The 14,352-nt window shown below is 44.2% G+C and overlaps 1 long non-coding RNA gene across 1 annotated transcript; it reads left to right on the forward strand.

Moving 5' to 3' along the window:
* The first annotated feature begins 2,913 nt into the window (after positions 1–2,913).
* LOC140329624 (uncharacterized) lies at positions 2,914–14,016 on the forward strand. Its single transcript, XR_011920517.1, has 3 exons — positions 2,914–3,164; positions 3,427–3,562; positions 13,793–14,016. It is a non-coding gene; the product is annotated as an uncharacterized lncRNA (long non-coding RNA).
* Positions 14,017–14,352: the final 336 nt, after the last annotated feature.

The raw sequence follows: 14,352 nt of genomic DNA on the forward strand, positions 1-14,352 counted from the left end.
TATATGATTTATATAATGTGTAGTCACAGGGAGCAGGGGGTGAGCAGTTGTAAGATCTTAGTCTGTTAACAGGAAACTAAAAGGCTGGAGAGGTTCCGGCTGTGTGGATAGGTGCATAGCTATAGCCAATATCAGCTATATAATGGGAAGGGAAGACGAGAGGGTATGGCAATGAATTAAAAAAAATAATGATTGATGAATTTTCCTTGCTCAGGTTTTAATAACATGAATGATGTATTTGGTTTTGTTTCTTTTTCCCATTGACTTATTAGGATAATTTACTTTTTTTTCCTGGAATCTCCTAGCATGACTCCATTGTGTCCCAATGAATAAAAGTCCATTTTGTTATCAAATCTCTGCAACAAAAATAGAATAAAAATGTAAAATATTAAATCTGGCCGGAGTTAAGCGAATCCCAAGCCTGTCAGACCGCGTCTAGACCGGTTCCTGGAACGGCACGCGGTTCCAGCCGACCTCTGTATTACTTGGACGTTTCCATTGGGTTGGGGTGGCGGACGTTCCAGGAACATCCTATCACGAAATTGAAGTGACAGCTCGGTTCTCTGGTTTCTTGTGGCAGAACTTGCTATTTTTATTTCATTATACGCTGCCGACCACGATTCAGGATGGCGCTGTCAAACGTGACCACTGTTATGACTCACCGTCCAAGAGTGGCTTGGCACAGCCGAGGAGGGGAAAAAAAAAGGTGAGCTCATTTAATGTACACGCACCTCCACTATTATTGCAACTTCTATAGCCCCAGACTTCAGCGTGGAGCTATGCATATTCGTAATGGGATATTTTACGACCAACAGCCCCGGCTAAAATTACCCCACTAATGGAGGATAGAAAGTAAAAGAAACCTTGAAAATACGGCCAAGGATCCGAGGAGGCTGAAATATTGGAAAGCAGAGGGGGGACGGCCAACTCTATTGCAATGGTCATGGTCAGACCAGACCCGGGAGGTCAGTGCCGAGATCACCAAGGGTTAAAAAAAGACCATCGGGGGTCTCCTTTTCTAGCAGCCACCAATGGCACCATGCCCGACCCTATAGGAATATTCCATTTCTATATGATCCATTATATGCACTAAAAACTATTTAAAGCGTGACTCCAGGTGAAGTCCATTTTTCTTTTCTTATCTATAGAGGTCGAGCCGTCAATTTTAGTGAAATGCTGAACTTCCAAGGATGGGGAATTATCTCTCTTTCTGTTCAGTTTCACTGAAGGTTGGAGATTCTCAGCTTTCCAAGAATTCATTAATTTTCGCCATTGGTGCCAGAAAATACAGTTGTTAGTTTTCAGCAATGAACACGGCAAAGGAGGCGCCATCATGATAACATTTTTTTACTTTATAGGATTGTGACATCACAGAGCGGTGAATCTGTCCAAATTTGGATCAAAGTGTAACGCAGGCGGTTCCATGCCGTTCACCTGTCTTCCACAGCGTTGATGGGACGCGGCGTGTTCATGTGGAAGCCTGCCGATGTTCACATTCCTTCCCCTTCAGAACATTGAAGTCTCTGAGATAAGGGAATCTTCCTGTTATCCTGAGCCAGCTCTTGGCCAGGGGAATCATTCTTCATAGTCGGATGAAAACCACCTGGCAATAATGAACGTCTCTCCATAATCGCACCATAAAGGAGTCAATCACCGAGCGCTTATACTGTACAAACCATCGTCAACCGCAAGACGTATTAGACTGCAATGATGTTATCTGAATCCATTCCGCCTTTTATGTGCAATTATAAATAAAACTTGGCAGTGCCAAATCTTCCCAAAAGGCGCAACCCCCAAATATGTCTGCAGGTAAAGTTAAAAGGAGCACCGATATTTATGTGAATGTCTTACAATATATCTACAGCCAAACCAAAGGTGTTTGAGCCTCTTTACATCATATTTGTTGCAGCATAAAGTGCTGTAGTTTACAAAGCGTTAATGGACAAAAAAGCAATCTAGGGGCAGCAACCAAACCCAAATGGCACCAGCTGTGACGTGGGGTGCACTGCAATGCCAGTCCATGGTCATCCTATGTACTGTGTAATAGGGTTCCTTGTGAAGTGAATGCGCTGTAACACAATGCACCAGGTGTCATGCATCAAATTGTGTTGTGGTATACCGGTAATTGCTCTTTATTGCAAGGGATTAGTGCAAATGGGGCGTCAATGAACGGCGCTGCAGCAAATCTCACATGCGTTAACCTCCATTCCAATAAAATGCACTTTCAACCGCACATTTCCAGCTTAATATATCCTCCATGATAATTTCAATTGATATGACAATCAGCATAAAAAATTATTCTTCTATAAGCATTCAATATGCCATCCACTTATTCAATAATTGATATATATTACAATTGATTTTACCAGTTCAGCTCGAAGTAAATGCCATACATGATCTGTTTTCAATCAACAATCTACCCAAATGTTTAAAAAATGAACCAAAAGAATCAAAAATATCACATCCAGCTCTATTTAAAAAACAAAATCAAACATTGCCTTGTGGGAATCTTCCAGGTCCATGAATTTCAGTGGCAGTAATTGATTTACCACCAGGGAATGGTTCAGTGAATCTCAGATTCCCTGTTTTATAAATAGAGCCCATAGCATTATACCAACCAAAGGGCCCATTCCTACCTTGGAAGAGGCCAATACCCCACCCAACTTAGCCATTGTTTTATATTTTCACATTTTGGATTTACCATTTTCTGATTCAGGTCTATTATTACGAATGGCAGCTTATGACAATGCTAAGTAAACATGCACAAATGTAGACACAAAAATGTGTAAATCCAGTCTTAGGACCCAATCAGCCATGGACATCTGGTCAGGTGCAACATAAAAAAACATAAATGGGCCCTAATGAATCTTTTTATTGTGCAGCTACAGTTCTGCATTCCAAACCTGAGAGCTGGATTTTTATTTTGGGTGATGCCCCTTCTGCATAAAAAATATTTACTTGCCTGTTTGCAATCGTTTTTTTGAACGACACTGGGCTGCCATGTACAGCTCTGTGTTGGATGTTGGGCTGTGCCAGGTTTTGCGGCATTCCCCGGGGTTCCTGGGTCATGGTCATCCTGGCCTGGCCAATCAGCATGGCTGAAGGTTTTTACACCCGAAAAGGAGAGGAAGCACATGGAGCCACCTGCCTGGTAGTGAGGACAGGTGAGTGAAAATAAAATAATTGAGCTCAGACAGGTGTAGTTATTTTAATGCAGTAGGGACGTCGCCTGTTCCTTCTTCAAAAATGAACCAGCCTGCTTACAGTTTTTGTTACTATGCATTCAGGTTTGCTTTAACTCCTTCAAGCTTCTTCCCCAGTTATCATTTATTATCAAGGTCTTTGTTGGTGGCCCTACATGGGACAATTGCAGCTTGCATTTGATATTAGTTTGAGACTTTCCTATTCTTTTCCTGCATTTTGTAGATCTGTATGCAGAAGGTAGCGATCAAAAAGCCCCCGGACACCGACCCAGCACTGAAAATTCCGCCTTCCATTCTGAAACTTTCTATACGCTAGGAAATGAGAAGATCCTCCGGCAGTTGGTGTCACACTTCTTTTAGTAATTATTTTCCAGTAACTATTTTATGTGTGACCCCCCCCTCTCCCGGTGTCACCCCCTCCCCTCTCCCGTTGTCACCCGTTCCCCTCTCCCGTTGTCACCCCCTCCCCTCTCCCGGTGTCACCCCCTCTCTCTTCTGGTGTCACCCCCTCTCCTCTGCCGTTGTCTCTCTCCCTTCTCCTCTCCTGGTGTCACCCCCTCCCCTCTCCCGGTGTCACCCGTTCCCCTCTCCCGTTGTCACCCCCTCCCCTCTCCCGGTGTCACCCCCTCTCTCTTCTGGTGTCACCCCCTCTCCTCTGCCGTTGTTACCCCTCCCCTCTCCTGGTGTCACCCCCTCCCCTCTCCCGTTGTCACCCCCTCCCCTCTCCCGTTGTCAGCCCCTCCCCTCTCCTGGTGTCACCCCCTACCCTCTCCCGGTGTCACCCCCTCCCCTCTCCCGGTGTCAATCGTTCCCCTCTCCTGGTGTCACCCCTTCCCCTCTCCCGGTGTCACCCCTTCCCCTCTCTCGGTGTCACCCCCTCCCCTCTCCCGTTGTCACCCCCTTCCCTTCTCCTGGTGTCACCCCCTCCCGTTGTCACCCCCTCCCATTGTCACCCCTCCCCTCTCCTGGTGTCAACCCCTCCCCTTTCCCGTTGTCGCCCCCTCCCCTCTCCCGGTGTCACCCCCTCTCTCTCCTGGTGTCACCCCCTCTCCTCTGCCGTTGTTACCCCTCCCCTCTCCTGGTGTCACCCCCTGCCCTCTCCCGTTGTCACCCCCTGCCCTCTCCCGTTGTCACCCCCTGCCCTCTCCCGTTGTCACCCCCTCCCCTCTCCCGTTGTCACCCCCTCCCCTCTCCCAGTGTCACCCCCCATCTCCTCTCCCGGTGTCACCCCCTCCCCTCTCCCATTGTCACCCCCTCCCCTCTGCTGTCGTCACCCCTCCCCTCTCCCCGGTGTCACCCCTCTCCCGGGCTGTTATCGTACATTTTTCCTGGTGGTGATAAAACCTTTGGTTCCGTTAATCTTTCGCATTCTCTCTGTACGATGGAGATCATACATAATCCAGAACAGTTATTGAATTTCCTTTGCAGGACATTCCGTCCAAATTTAGCTTTCCTGCTGGACTGGCACTGGTGTTGGCCCTGGGCAGGAATGTTGTTATCAAACATCTCACCATGAGGAACGAGTGGCGCCCACCGCCAGAAAACATGCCGCTCGTACTACGTCCAGGTTCAGAAATGCTGTTTATGTTGTTGAGGTCATATAATGATCCGGTGGTCACCAGAAAACCTGAGCACACAACGGGGTCAGCACCATAACAGTGAGGAATTGGGACTCCCACCAGCCAGGGTACCGCTCTGTATATTGGAATACATTGGCGAAGTGTAGCAGCACCCAAGTATACCATGGCACATACTGCTTTCTGCTCACCAGTGCAGAAATGTGGTTGCTGCCATAGTTTTCTTTTCTCAGGCTATTTTCTTTTCTTCTTACTTTCTGATCCTACTAGTAACGCACTTCCTAACCTAGGGTGGCAATGCTTATTCACCGAACTAATCTATGGAGGGAATACTAATGTCACTCAATGGGGATAGAGACCATACCTCCACAGTTCCCTGTTCCCAAACTCCTGTGGTTCCCAATATGAGGGTTTCTCACCATGCCTTTGCCGAGTTTCCAGGTCTGCACACTTCTTGTATCTCTTCTGAGAAGTTCCAACCATCTCTGCACCCCAGTTCCACTTGCTGTACCCATTCTGAGAGGTTCCCGCCATCCCTTGGTTCCTGAGTCTGCACACCTGCTATGAAGGGTTCTCACCATCTCTGTTGGTCTGTACACCTCTTGTTCCCATTATAAGAGGCCCCCACCATCCAAGGTCTGAATACCTGCTGTGCCCATTATGAGGGGTTCCTACCATCTGTTCCCAGGTCTCTACACGCAAATGTTAACATTAACACCAACCCTAAAAAAAAAACTTAAAACTAAAATTTAAATCTGACTTTATTTCTAACACTAACCCACATGCAACCCTTTCACAGATATTAACACCCACAAAGCCGCACTGACATGGTGGTCATATGACTTTGTTAGAAATTAATGTAATTGGATTTCTACTTTCAGCAAATTTTGCCCAAACCAACCGGAAGAATCAAAGCTTTATTTTATCATTGAAGTGATATTAGTGCGGTCCCTCTGCCCATCTTTATGTGTGAGCTGATTTCTGATTGGCTGCCTTGGGGGTCCTCTTTTGCTTTCCTCTGTAGCGTCGTATTACGCTCGGCTTGTTTTCTCCTTTGTGATAAAATGAGTAACGTGTTGGTGAGCGTGTGGCCCCCCTCCTCCCAGCAAAAAAATATTCCCCAAACAAGACGAGAACATTTTCACCTCCGCCACATCCTCCTGGCATCTCGTCCTCGTCTATAGCCAGAAATTCTGATTCACTCTGTTTGTCGGGATTTTGTTTTATTTTATTATTTAAAGGGAAGAAATTTCTACACAGCCTCAAATCTTTGTTTTGTAAGAAAAACTATTTGCTTTCTCCAAAAATATTCTTACCGAAATCTGGCCAAAAAATTTGAATGTTATGGGTTCAAGGCAGAAATGAAGAGGAGGCATTTAAAGTGGAACTGGCCTGTCATTGCCCCACATCATACCCCTAAAGGGGGTATTTAAAGTCAGTGACATCACAGGAAGACACTCGAAGAACCGGTGCAAATATGCTAATGTGGTGAATTCCCATCACTTTATATCCCAGTGACAACATTCACCAGGACAAACAGAGGACAGTATAGATCAGCCATTGTCATCATTTTTTACCCCTGAGGAAACCCTGAAAAAGTTTTCAAGTCTTGGGTAACCACTTCTTAAACCATAGGAGGGCAATAGAAAAAAAAAATCCACCTTAGCTTGGTGGTCAGTGGAAGGATTGCCTCTATAGGATATCATGGCTCTGTCTGGTGGCATTGGCCATGGACCTATGAGGTCACCATCACATGGGAGGTCAACCAACAAAAGCTTGAGAAACCCCCAGCAACCTCTGGCAGAACCCTGGGGTTCCACACAACCTTGCTTGAGAATGGCTCAAGATTAATAGTCACTGAGAAGAATGCTTTTGTTACAGATCTAAGGAGCTTTGATGCCATGCTACTGACTCGGTCAGGTGGCATTGGCCACAGAACTATGTGGGCATCATTCCATGGAAAGTCAATCAGACAAAAGAAGCCCTTAGTATCCTCTGTAGGTACCCTGAGGTCCAACACAACCCTGGTTGAGAACAAATCAGGATTAGTGGTCAGTGGAAATAATGTCCCCATTACAGATAGCTTAAAAGAACAATGGTGTCATGCTACTGACTTTGCCAGATGACATTGTTCACGGAATTACGAGGTCACCATCCCATGGGGGGTTATTCAGGAACCTCTGGAGGAACTCTGGGATTCTACACAACCCTGGTAGAGAATGACTCAAGATTGGTGCTCAGTGGAAAAAATGCCACCATTGCAGATAGCTTAAAAGAGCATTGGTGCCCTGAAACTGAATCTGCCAAGTGGCATTGGCCAGGAAACTATGTGGGCACCATCACATGAGAGGGTATTTAGCCAGAGTTTGAAGAACCCCTATATCTTCGAAGGAAACCCAATGGCTCCCCAAACCTAGTTGATAATCGCTAAAGAATGGTGGTTAGTGGAAAGAATGTCCCTAATACAGATAGCCTAAAAGAGTTGTGGTGCCATGCTACTGACTGTGCCAAGTGACATTGCCCCGAAACATCACTATTCCATGGATGGTCAATCAGCCAAAGCCAAAGAGAATCCCTGGGGTCCCACACAACCCTTTTTGAGACCAGCTCAAGAATGGGGGTCAGTAGAAACAATGCCCCCATTACAGATAGTTTAAAGAGCATTGGTACCATGTAACTCACTCTGCCAAGTGGTATTGGCCATGGAACTATGAGGTCACCATCACATGGAAGGTTAAGCAGTAAAAGTTGAAAGAATTCCTAGTAACCTTTGGAAGTACCCTGGGGCCCCACACATCTCTGAGAATGATTCAAGATTGGTGGTCAGTAGAAAGAATGCCCCTTGTTTAGTGGTCAGTGGAAAGAATGCCCCTTTACAGATCAAAGGTCCTTAGTGTCATGCTACTGACTCCAGGTGGCATTGGTCACATGTGAGGTCCATCAGCCAAAACTCAAGGAACCCTTAGCAAGCTCTGCAGGTACCCCAGAGTTCCACAAAACCCTGGTAAAAAAAAAGCTAAAGATCAGTGGTCAGTTGAAGGAATGCCCCCACTACAGAAAGAGCTGTGGTGTCATGCTACTGACTCTACCAAGTGGCAATGGGCTTGGAACTATGAGGCTACCATCCCATAGGAGGTCAATAAGCCAGAGCTTGAGAAATCCCTCTCAACCTCTGGAGGAACCCTGGGGTTCCACATGACCTTGGTTGGCAAAGTGAAATCTCTTGACCTTGCTGGATTAGAATGACCCCGCAGACCTGCCATTCTCTGCCAACATTCCTTCAATGGTTGGTAGGGGTCCCTTGAGCTTTGGTTGATGGATCTCCTAACTAATGGTCCCATCAGAGTTCCAAATGTAATGCCATTTGGCAGAGCCATGACACCAGTGAGCTGGCTGGAAGGGTGGCATCTTGACCAAAACCATTTTTCACCAATTATCACCATACCGGTGATGTCATTCACACTGACCCCCATAGGATTTATCTCATTAGGGGTACCCTGAGACCTGAACTTTATCTCAAAGGTTCCTCTGGGGGTACAAGGTTGAGAAAATCTGCTCAGGTGGTCACATGATCATCATGAAATAGCGGGAGGATCCATCGAATGATCTGAGAATGAATAAGCGGATTCACTTTTGCTCCACAATGCCGCTCTTTAGTAAATACCCCCCCCCACCCCCACATGCCCCGAAATATGAAGTCCGTCACACAGCTGCTCATTTAGTCCCCACACAATGGGGACTTTACAGAGCAATAATTCCATTTTCCCTGAAGAATGAACGCTATGAGATTTGAGCACGTGGAAAATGGGCGAGCTGATTGTTTTATAGGAATTGTTAAACTGCAGCTGACTGGGTTTCCTTGAAAAATGTTAAACTCTTATACAATGTTATTCCCATTGACAGCAATGGTAAAAACAGGATCTGACGGCAGCGTATTGCAACTGACTGATATTCCCTCACCACCAAACAAGGCGAGGGATGGAGGGAGCAAGTATTGTCTGTGTATGTGTCATTTATTATAATCATGACAAATATATAAAAAAAGAGTTAAAGATAAGAGAGTTCAGATTACACACACAGCTTACAGAGAATGGAAATGATTCCTTCTCTGTCAGGAGAAACAGACTGTCAGTTATACATAGACTGCCTAAAATCATGTCAGCGTTTTCTGAATGATGACGGATGCTTGCTGTATTAGATATGTTTTTAGGATTTTATTCATGAAAAAGGTGCAATCACCAGAGTGACTGGGCAGAATAATGAAGGTAACAGATGGGTAACACGATCCATGTACTCCCATGGAACTCATTGCTGTTTTCAGTATTCAGTAAAGAAACGTTGTCACATGGGTCTCATTGACACACTCTTCCACTGCACACATGTGCAGTGCTTTACCGTGCAATGTGCAGCATGTTGCAGCTCATTGGGCTGCAAACTCTCTTCAAAGAACATTTTAGCTCATTTGCACCATTTTTCAGTGCTCTGGGTTTTCAGTTTACAGGAATAGCACCACACTGGGTGAACATTCATGTGGGCATTGCCATAATGCTTTATAAAGTTCACAATAACTGCCATGGCACCTTTCCTGCATTAATAGGCAATGCCAGGACAATTGGTGATTCTGAGCAAATATGAAGTGGGTGCTTAACATGCACAAAGTTTCTGCCCCCAACAATTCTTCCACTCCGAGCCCTGGAAGAGATCAGGGCAATTGCACCATAAAGCTCACATTAACTGTCACAGCACTTTTCCTGCATTATTGGGCACTGGTTGGGGAACCTAAAAAATCTGAAGTGGGGGCTCCACATCGACAGCATTTCATCCCCCCAACAATTCTTCCATTCAGATTCCTGGAAAAGGTCACAACCCCAGGTAACTGCCCCGCTTACCCCACCCTAAAGCCATCCGTGGGCTTTGCTATAATGTACCATAAAGCTTGCATTAACTGCTACAGCATTTTTCCTGCACTAATTGGCACCGCCAGAACAGTTGGGGGACTTTGGGCAAATATGAAACATGGGCTTCAATTGTACAGCATTTTAGCACCCTTCTATTCTGCCATTCAGAGCCCTGGTTGTGATTTGGAACCTGGGCAGTAGCTTGTTTGCCCCACCCTAAAGCCATCCCTAGGCATAGCCATAATGCACCATAAAGCTCACAATAACTGCCACGCCACATTTCCTGCATTAATTGGCATTGCCAGGATGGCTGGGGGACCCTTGGTAAATATAAAGTGAGGGCTCCACATGCATAGCATTTCAGCCCTCTACTATTCTTCCATTTTGAGGCCTGGAAAAGGTCAAAACCCCAGGTAGTTGCCCCACTTGCTCCACCCTAAAGCCATTCCTGGGCATTGCCATAATGCACCACAAAGCTCATATTACCTTCCATGCCACATGCACAGCATTTCAGCTCCCTACCATCTTGTGCACCAGATCAGGGTTCTGAGAAACTTCCTCATTTGCCCCTCCAAAAAGCCATCCCTGGGCATTACCATACTGCACCATAAAGCTTGAAATAACTACTTCACCACATTTCCTGCATTAATGGGCACTGCCAGGATGACTGGGGACAATGGGCAAATATGAAGTGGGGGCACAGCATTTCAGCCCATTACCATTCTGCCATTCAGCGCCCTGGAAAAAGTCAAAACCCTAAGCAATTGCCCCAATTGTCCCATTCTACAACCATCCCTGGGCATTGCCATAGGGCATCATAAAGCTCCCAATAACTACCATGCCACTTTTCCTGCATTATTGGGTACTACCAGGATAGTTGGGGACCCTGGGTATATATGTGGGGGCTTCAATTGTACAGCATTTCAGCCCCCCACCATTATGCCATTCAGAGCCCTAGAAAAGATCTTAGCCCTGGGCAATTGCACCATAAAGCTCGTATTAACTGCCACGTCTCCTTTCCTCTATTAATGGGCATTGGCATGGCTGGTTGGGGCCCCGGGGAAAATATGAATTTAGAGATCCGCATGCACAGCATTTCAGACCCCTACCATTCTGCCATTCAGGAAAAGGTGAAAACCCCAGGTAATTGCCCTGCTTGCCCCTCCCTAAAGCCATCCCTGGGCATTGCCATAAGGCACCATATATCTTGCATTAACTGCCATGCACAGCTCTGGCTCCGGCCTCGCTGCACTCAGGATTCACTAATGATCCACACAAGGGGAATATTCCAGCTTGTCAGATGTTATCGAGTTCATTTGAACATCTTTGTAAGAAATTCATCCAAAATCTGATTTTATTGGGAGTTGTGTGAGTAATAATGGTAGCTGGCAGCTCACACAAATATCCGAGCGCTAGTGGCCAGCCGTAGAGATAACCCTATTTCTAATGAAATCTGGACTTTCCCCCAGATATCCAGCTTTGTGCAATCACCGGAGTCACAAGTTTAAACTCGGAGAGTTTTTTTCACTGCCAAACCACACAGACTCAACATGAAAAGGAAATTTACTCCATAGAAATAAAAGTTATTGTGAGTATGGCAGCGCTGGTTGACATAAAACACATTCACTCACCGCGTACATTTTCCATAACAATTTCAGGAGCTCTCAGGGGGCTATCAGTCAGACGCACAAATCTGGCATTAAAGGAAATGTAAACCAGTCCAAAAAAATCTGCTTTAATCTTTAACACATTAATGGCATTTCAAAAGTTGATTTTCTTTTTTGAATCTACACAAAAAATCACTGCTGATCCTTCTATGTTTTGTTCAGGCAGTGAAAAGTGACAACACTCTCGCCCTGTCTCCCAATTATGATTCTAAGTTGTCACCTTATGATGGAGTGGCCATTCTAACACACATTGTCTACTGTTGTCACCATCATCAGAGCCCCCGTGAGAAATGCCATTGCTACAGCAAATGTTTGCAGGGACGGGCTACAAAGACGCTACAGGAAATCAGAGATCAGCAGCATTCAGACGAAACGTATTTTATTACAAAGCAAATGGAAACTGTACAAAGACAAAAATACAGTTATAAAGAAGTTAAAAAGTAGTATTGTGTGCTACTTCTCGTATCTCTTAGATTGTAAGCTCTTCTGGGTAGAGTCCTGTCCTCCTCCTGTGACACTGTCTGTATCTGTCTGTCATTTGCAACCCATATTTCATGTATAGCACTGCGTTATATGTTTGTATTGTATTGGCGTGTAAAATACTGTTTAATATTAATATGGAATTTCACTGGGATCTAATTATAAGGTAGTGAATCTCACATTCCAAGGTGGGGAATCTTCCAGGTCCATATATTTCAATAGCAGTATTTGATTCTCATCAGAGTAAGTTTCAGTGAATGTCAGATTCACTGCTGTATAAATGAACAATCCAACATTATACTGTAAAACATTTTCCCTTACAACATGGATTGAAATATCTATATTACCGTTGATTTATAAAGCACCGCCATCCGCCATGGCGCTGCACAAAGTGCATATACATAAAGCAATGGTAAATTTTTGGGAATTCAAAGTTACTTTTACTTGTCTTTCAATAATGAGATCTTTATCCGAAATTTCGATAATACAATGGAAAGAAGAAGAAGCAGCGAATAAAAAGGAACTCACACAGCTTCTGCTATTTACAAATTGAGGAAGAGATTGAATAACAAAAATGAAAGAAGGAAGAAAAAGTTTTTGTTCTAAAACTTTATGAATACAACTTTACCATGGGGGAGGTGCAGCATGAGAACTGGGGGACCATGGGTGGCGGTATAATTGGGGTGAAGCACAGAGAGATTTCCTAAGGCCGGGTGCACAGTAAAATGCGTTTCACCATGCGTCACTTTATGGAGCTCTTATGGGCAAACTGTGTTGTGATTCCATTAAATAAAAAAGTATTTGATTCCTCCAATGAATTATTACAACACGGGGAAGAACATCCTTATAGTGCATTACAATACAGTTAGGGTGCACCACTCACCCTCAGAATAAATGGGCTGCCTCAACACATGGCAACTTGTTGCAGTAACTTTATACACAACATTAATGGAAGATTCTAAAAATGCAAAGGTTCGTCCAAAAATAGAAAGCCACCCTTTTTTTTTTAGCCCACCTTTTCAATTTTCCTTTATGTGAATTATTATGGATTGCTATCCCCATTCCATTTGCATTCCTTTGCTTTAATTTTGGTTCTAAAGGTGCAGACTGTGATTGGAGGAAAGGTCTTACTATCAAAGAGCTGGCAAAGCTATTGTGGGTCTCAGTATAATAACCCAACTATATATGGTAGCTTACTTCTATGTTTTAATATGGAGGAACCCTTAAAGTAACTTTCAGGTCTTCAGGTAACTCCTTCTATAATTATTATATCCACAGATCACTGTATATTAGTGTGGGGGTCAGTGGGAAGAATTCCTCTTACATTGCTGGCCATTGGGAAGAATGTCACCCTTACAGATAGACCAAGGGTTCTTAACTGGGGGTATCCATACCCCTTGGGGGTATGGTAACCAAATAGTGGGGGTATGGGACTCGATCTCTAGGAACTGGTATTTATATTATTATGTATTAATTTATACTTGGTGAGTACGTGAATCGAACACGATAGAAAAAATAGTTGTAGCTGTTTGTATGTTTGTTATTTTCATTTTGCTTTTTGTAAATAAATAGTTATCAATGCTGATGATTTTATTTCATGTTCGCTTCCTAGCTATCCATATCTAAAGTACAGTAAATTCAAGCTGTTGACATATTTGGAAGTCATACTGGCAACTAATTTAAGGAATGGTGATGAATATTTCGACAGTCAAGTAAAGGGGGTATGGGACCATATCGGACAATCTATTGTGGGTCTGGATTCATCAAAAGGTTTAGAACCCCTGAGATAGACAAAAAGATCATTAGCGTCACTTAAACACAAACACAAATTGCCCCAGGGTTCCCCAGAACCAAGGCTAAGAAACGCTGCTCTATATGGATAAACATGTCATCTTATATCTTAAATATGAAATGAAATTGAGTCTGACATATCCTTCTAAGTGAATTAACATTCTATTTATTATCAGGCATTGTCCTGTCTGCAGATACAAGGAAGGATCGGTATAAGAAAGAATCCACCACTGGAAGAAGTCATCTAGAGGACTTTATGTGTTTTGGAAACCAATGGTGCAGAAACTCACTGGTGCTTCTCAGGAAGATCAATTTCTGAATTCAATAGAACCTAAACCAGGTCCTCTGATCTGTATATCATTAGAACGTTAAGGACTTCAATAAATAACTCTTTATTCAATGTATTGAGTCATTTTTAGAGATTATAATGTCTGCTTTAGGTTACATTTGACATCCTTACTAACCACCAAGATATGGGATAATTCTCCACTCACTGACCACCAATGCAATGTTCTTTTCTTAACCTACTGACCACCAATGAACGGAAACATATTTCCTCCCACTAATTGCTAGTTTAAAGGAATATGCTGACAACACTGACAAAAACACGAGGGGATGTCTTCCACCCATTGACCAGCAATATAAAGCAACATTTCTCCACCTGTTGACCACCAATGCCGTAGACAATGTTCTTGAATGCTTCTTCCACTGACCACCAATGCAATGGAAATTCTTC

The sequence above is a fragment of the Pyxicephalus adspersus genome, chromosome 4, assembly GCF_032062135.1.
Source record: "Pyxicephalus adspersus chromosome 4, UCB_Pads_2.0, whole genome shotgun sequence".
NCBI lineage: Eukaryota > Metazoa > Chordata > Amphibia > Anura > Pyxicephalidae > Pyxicephalus > Pyxicephalus adspersus.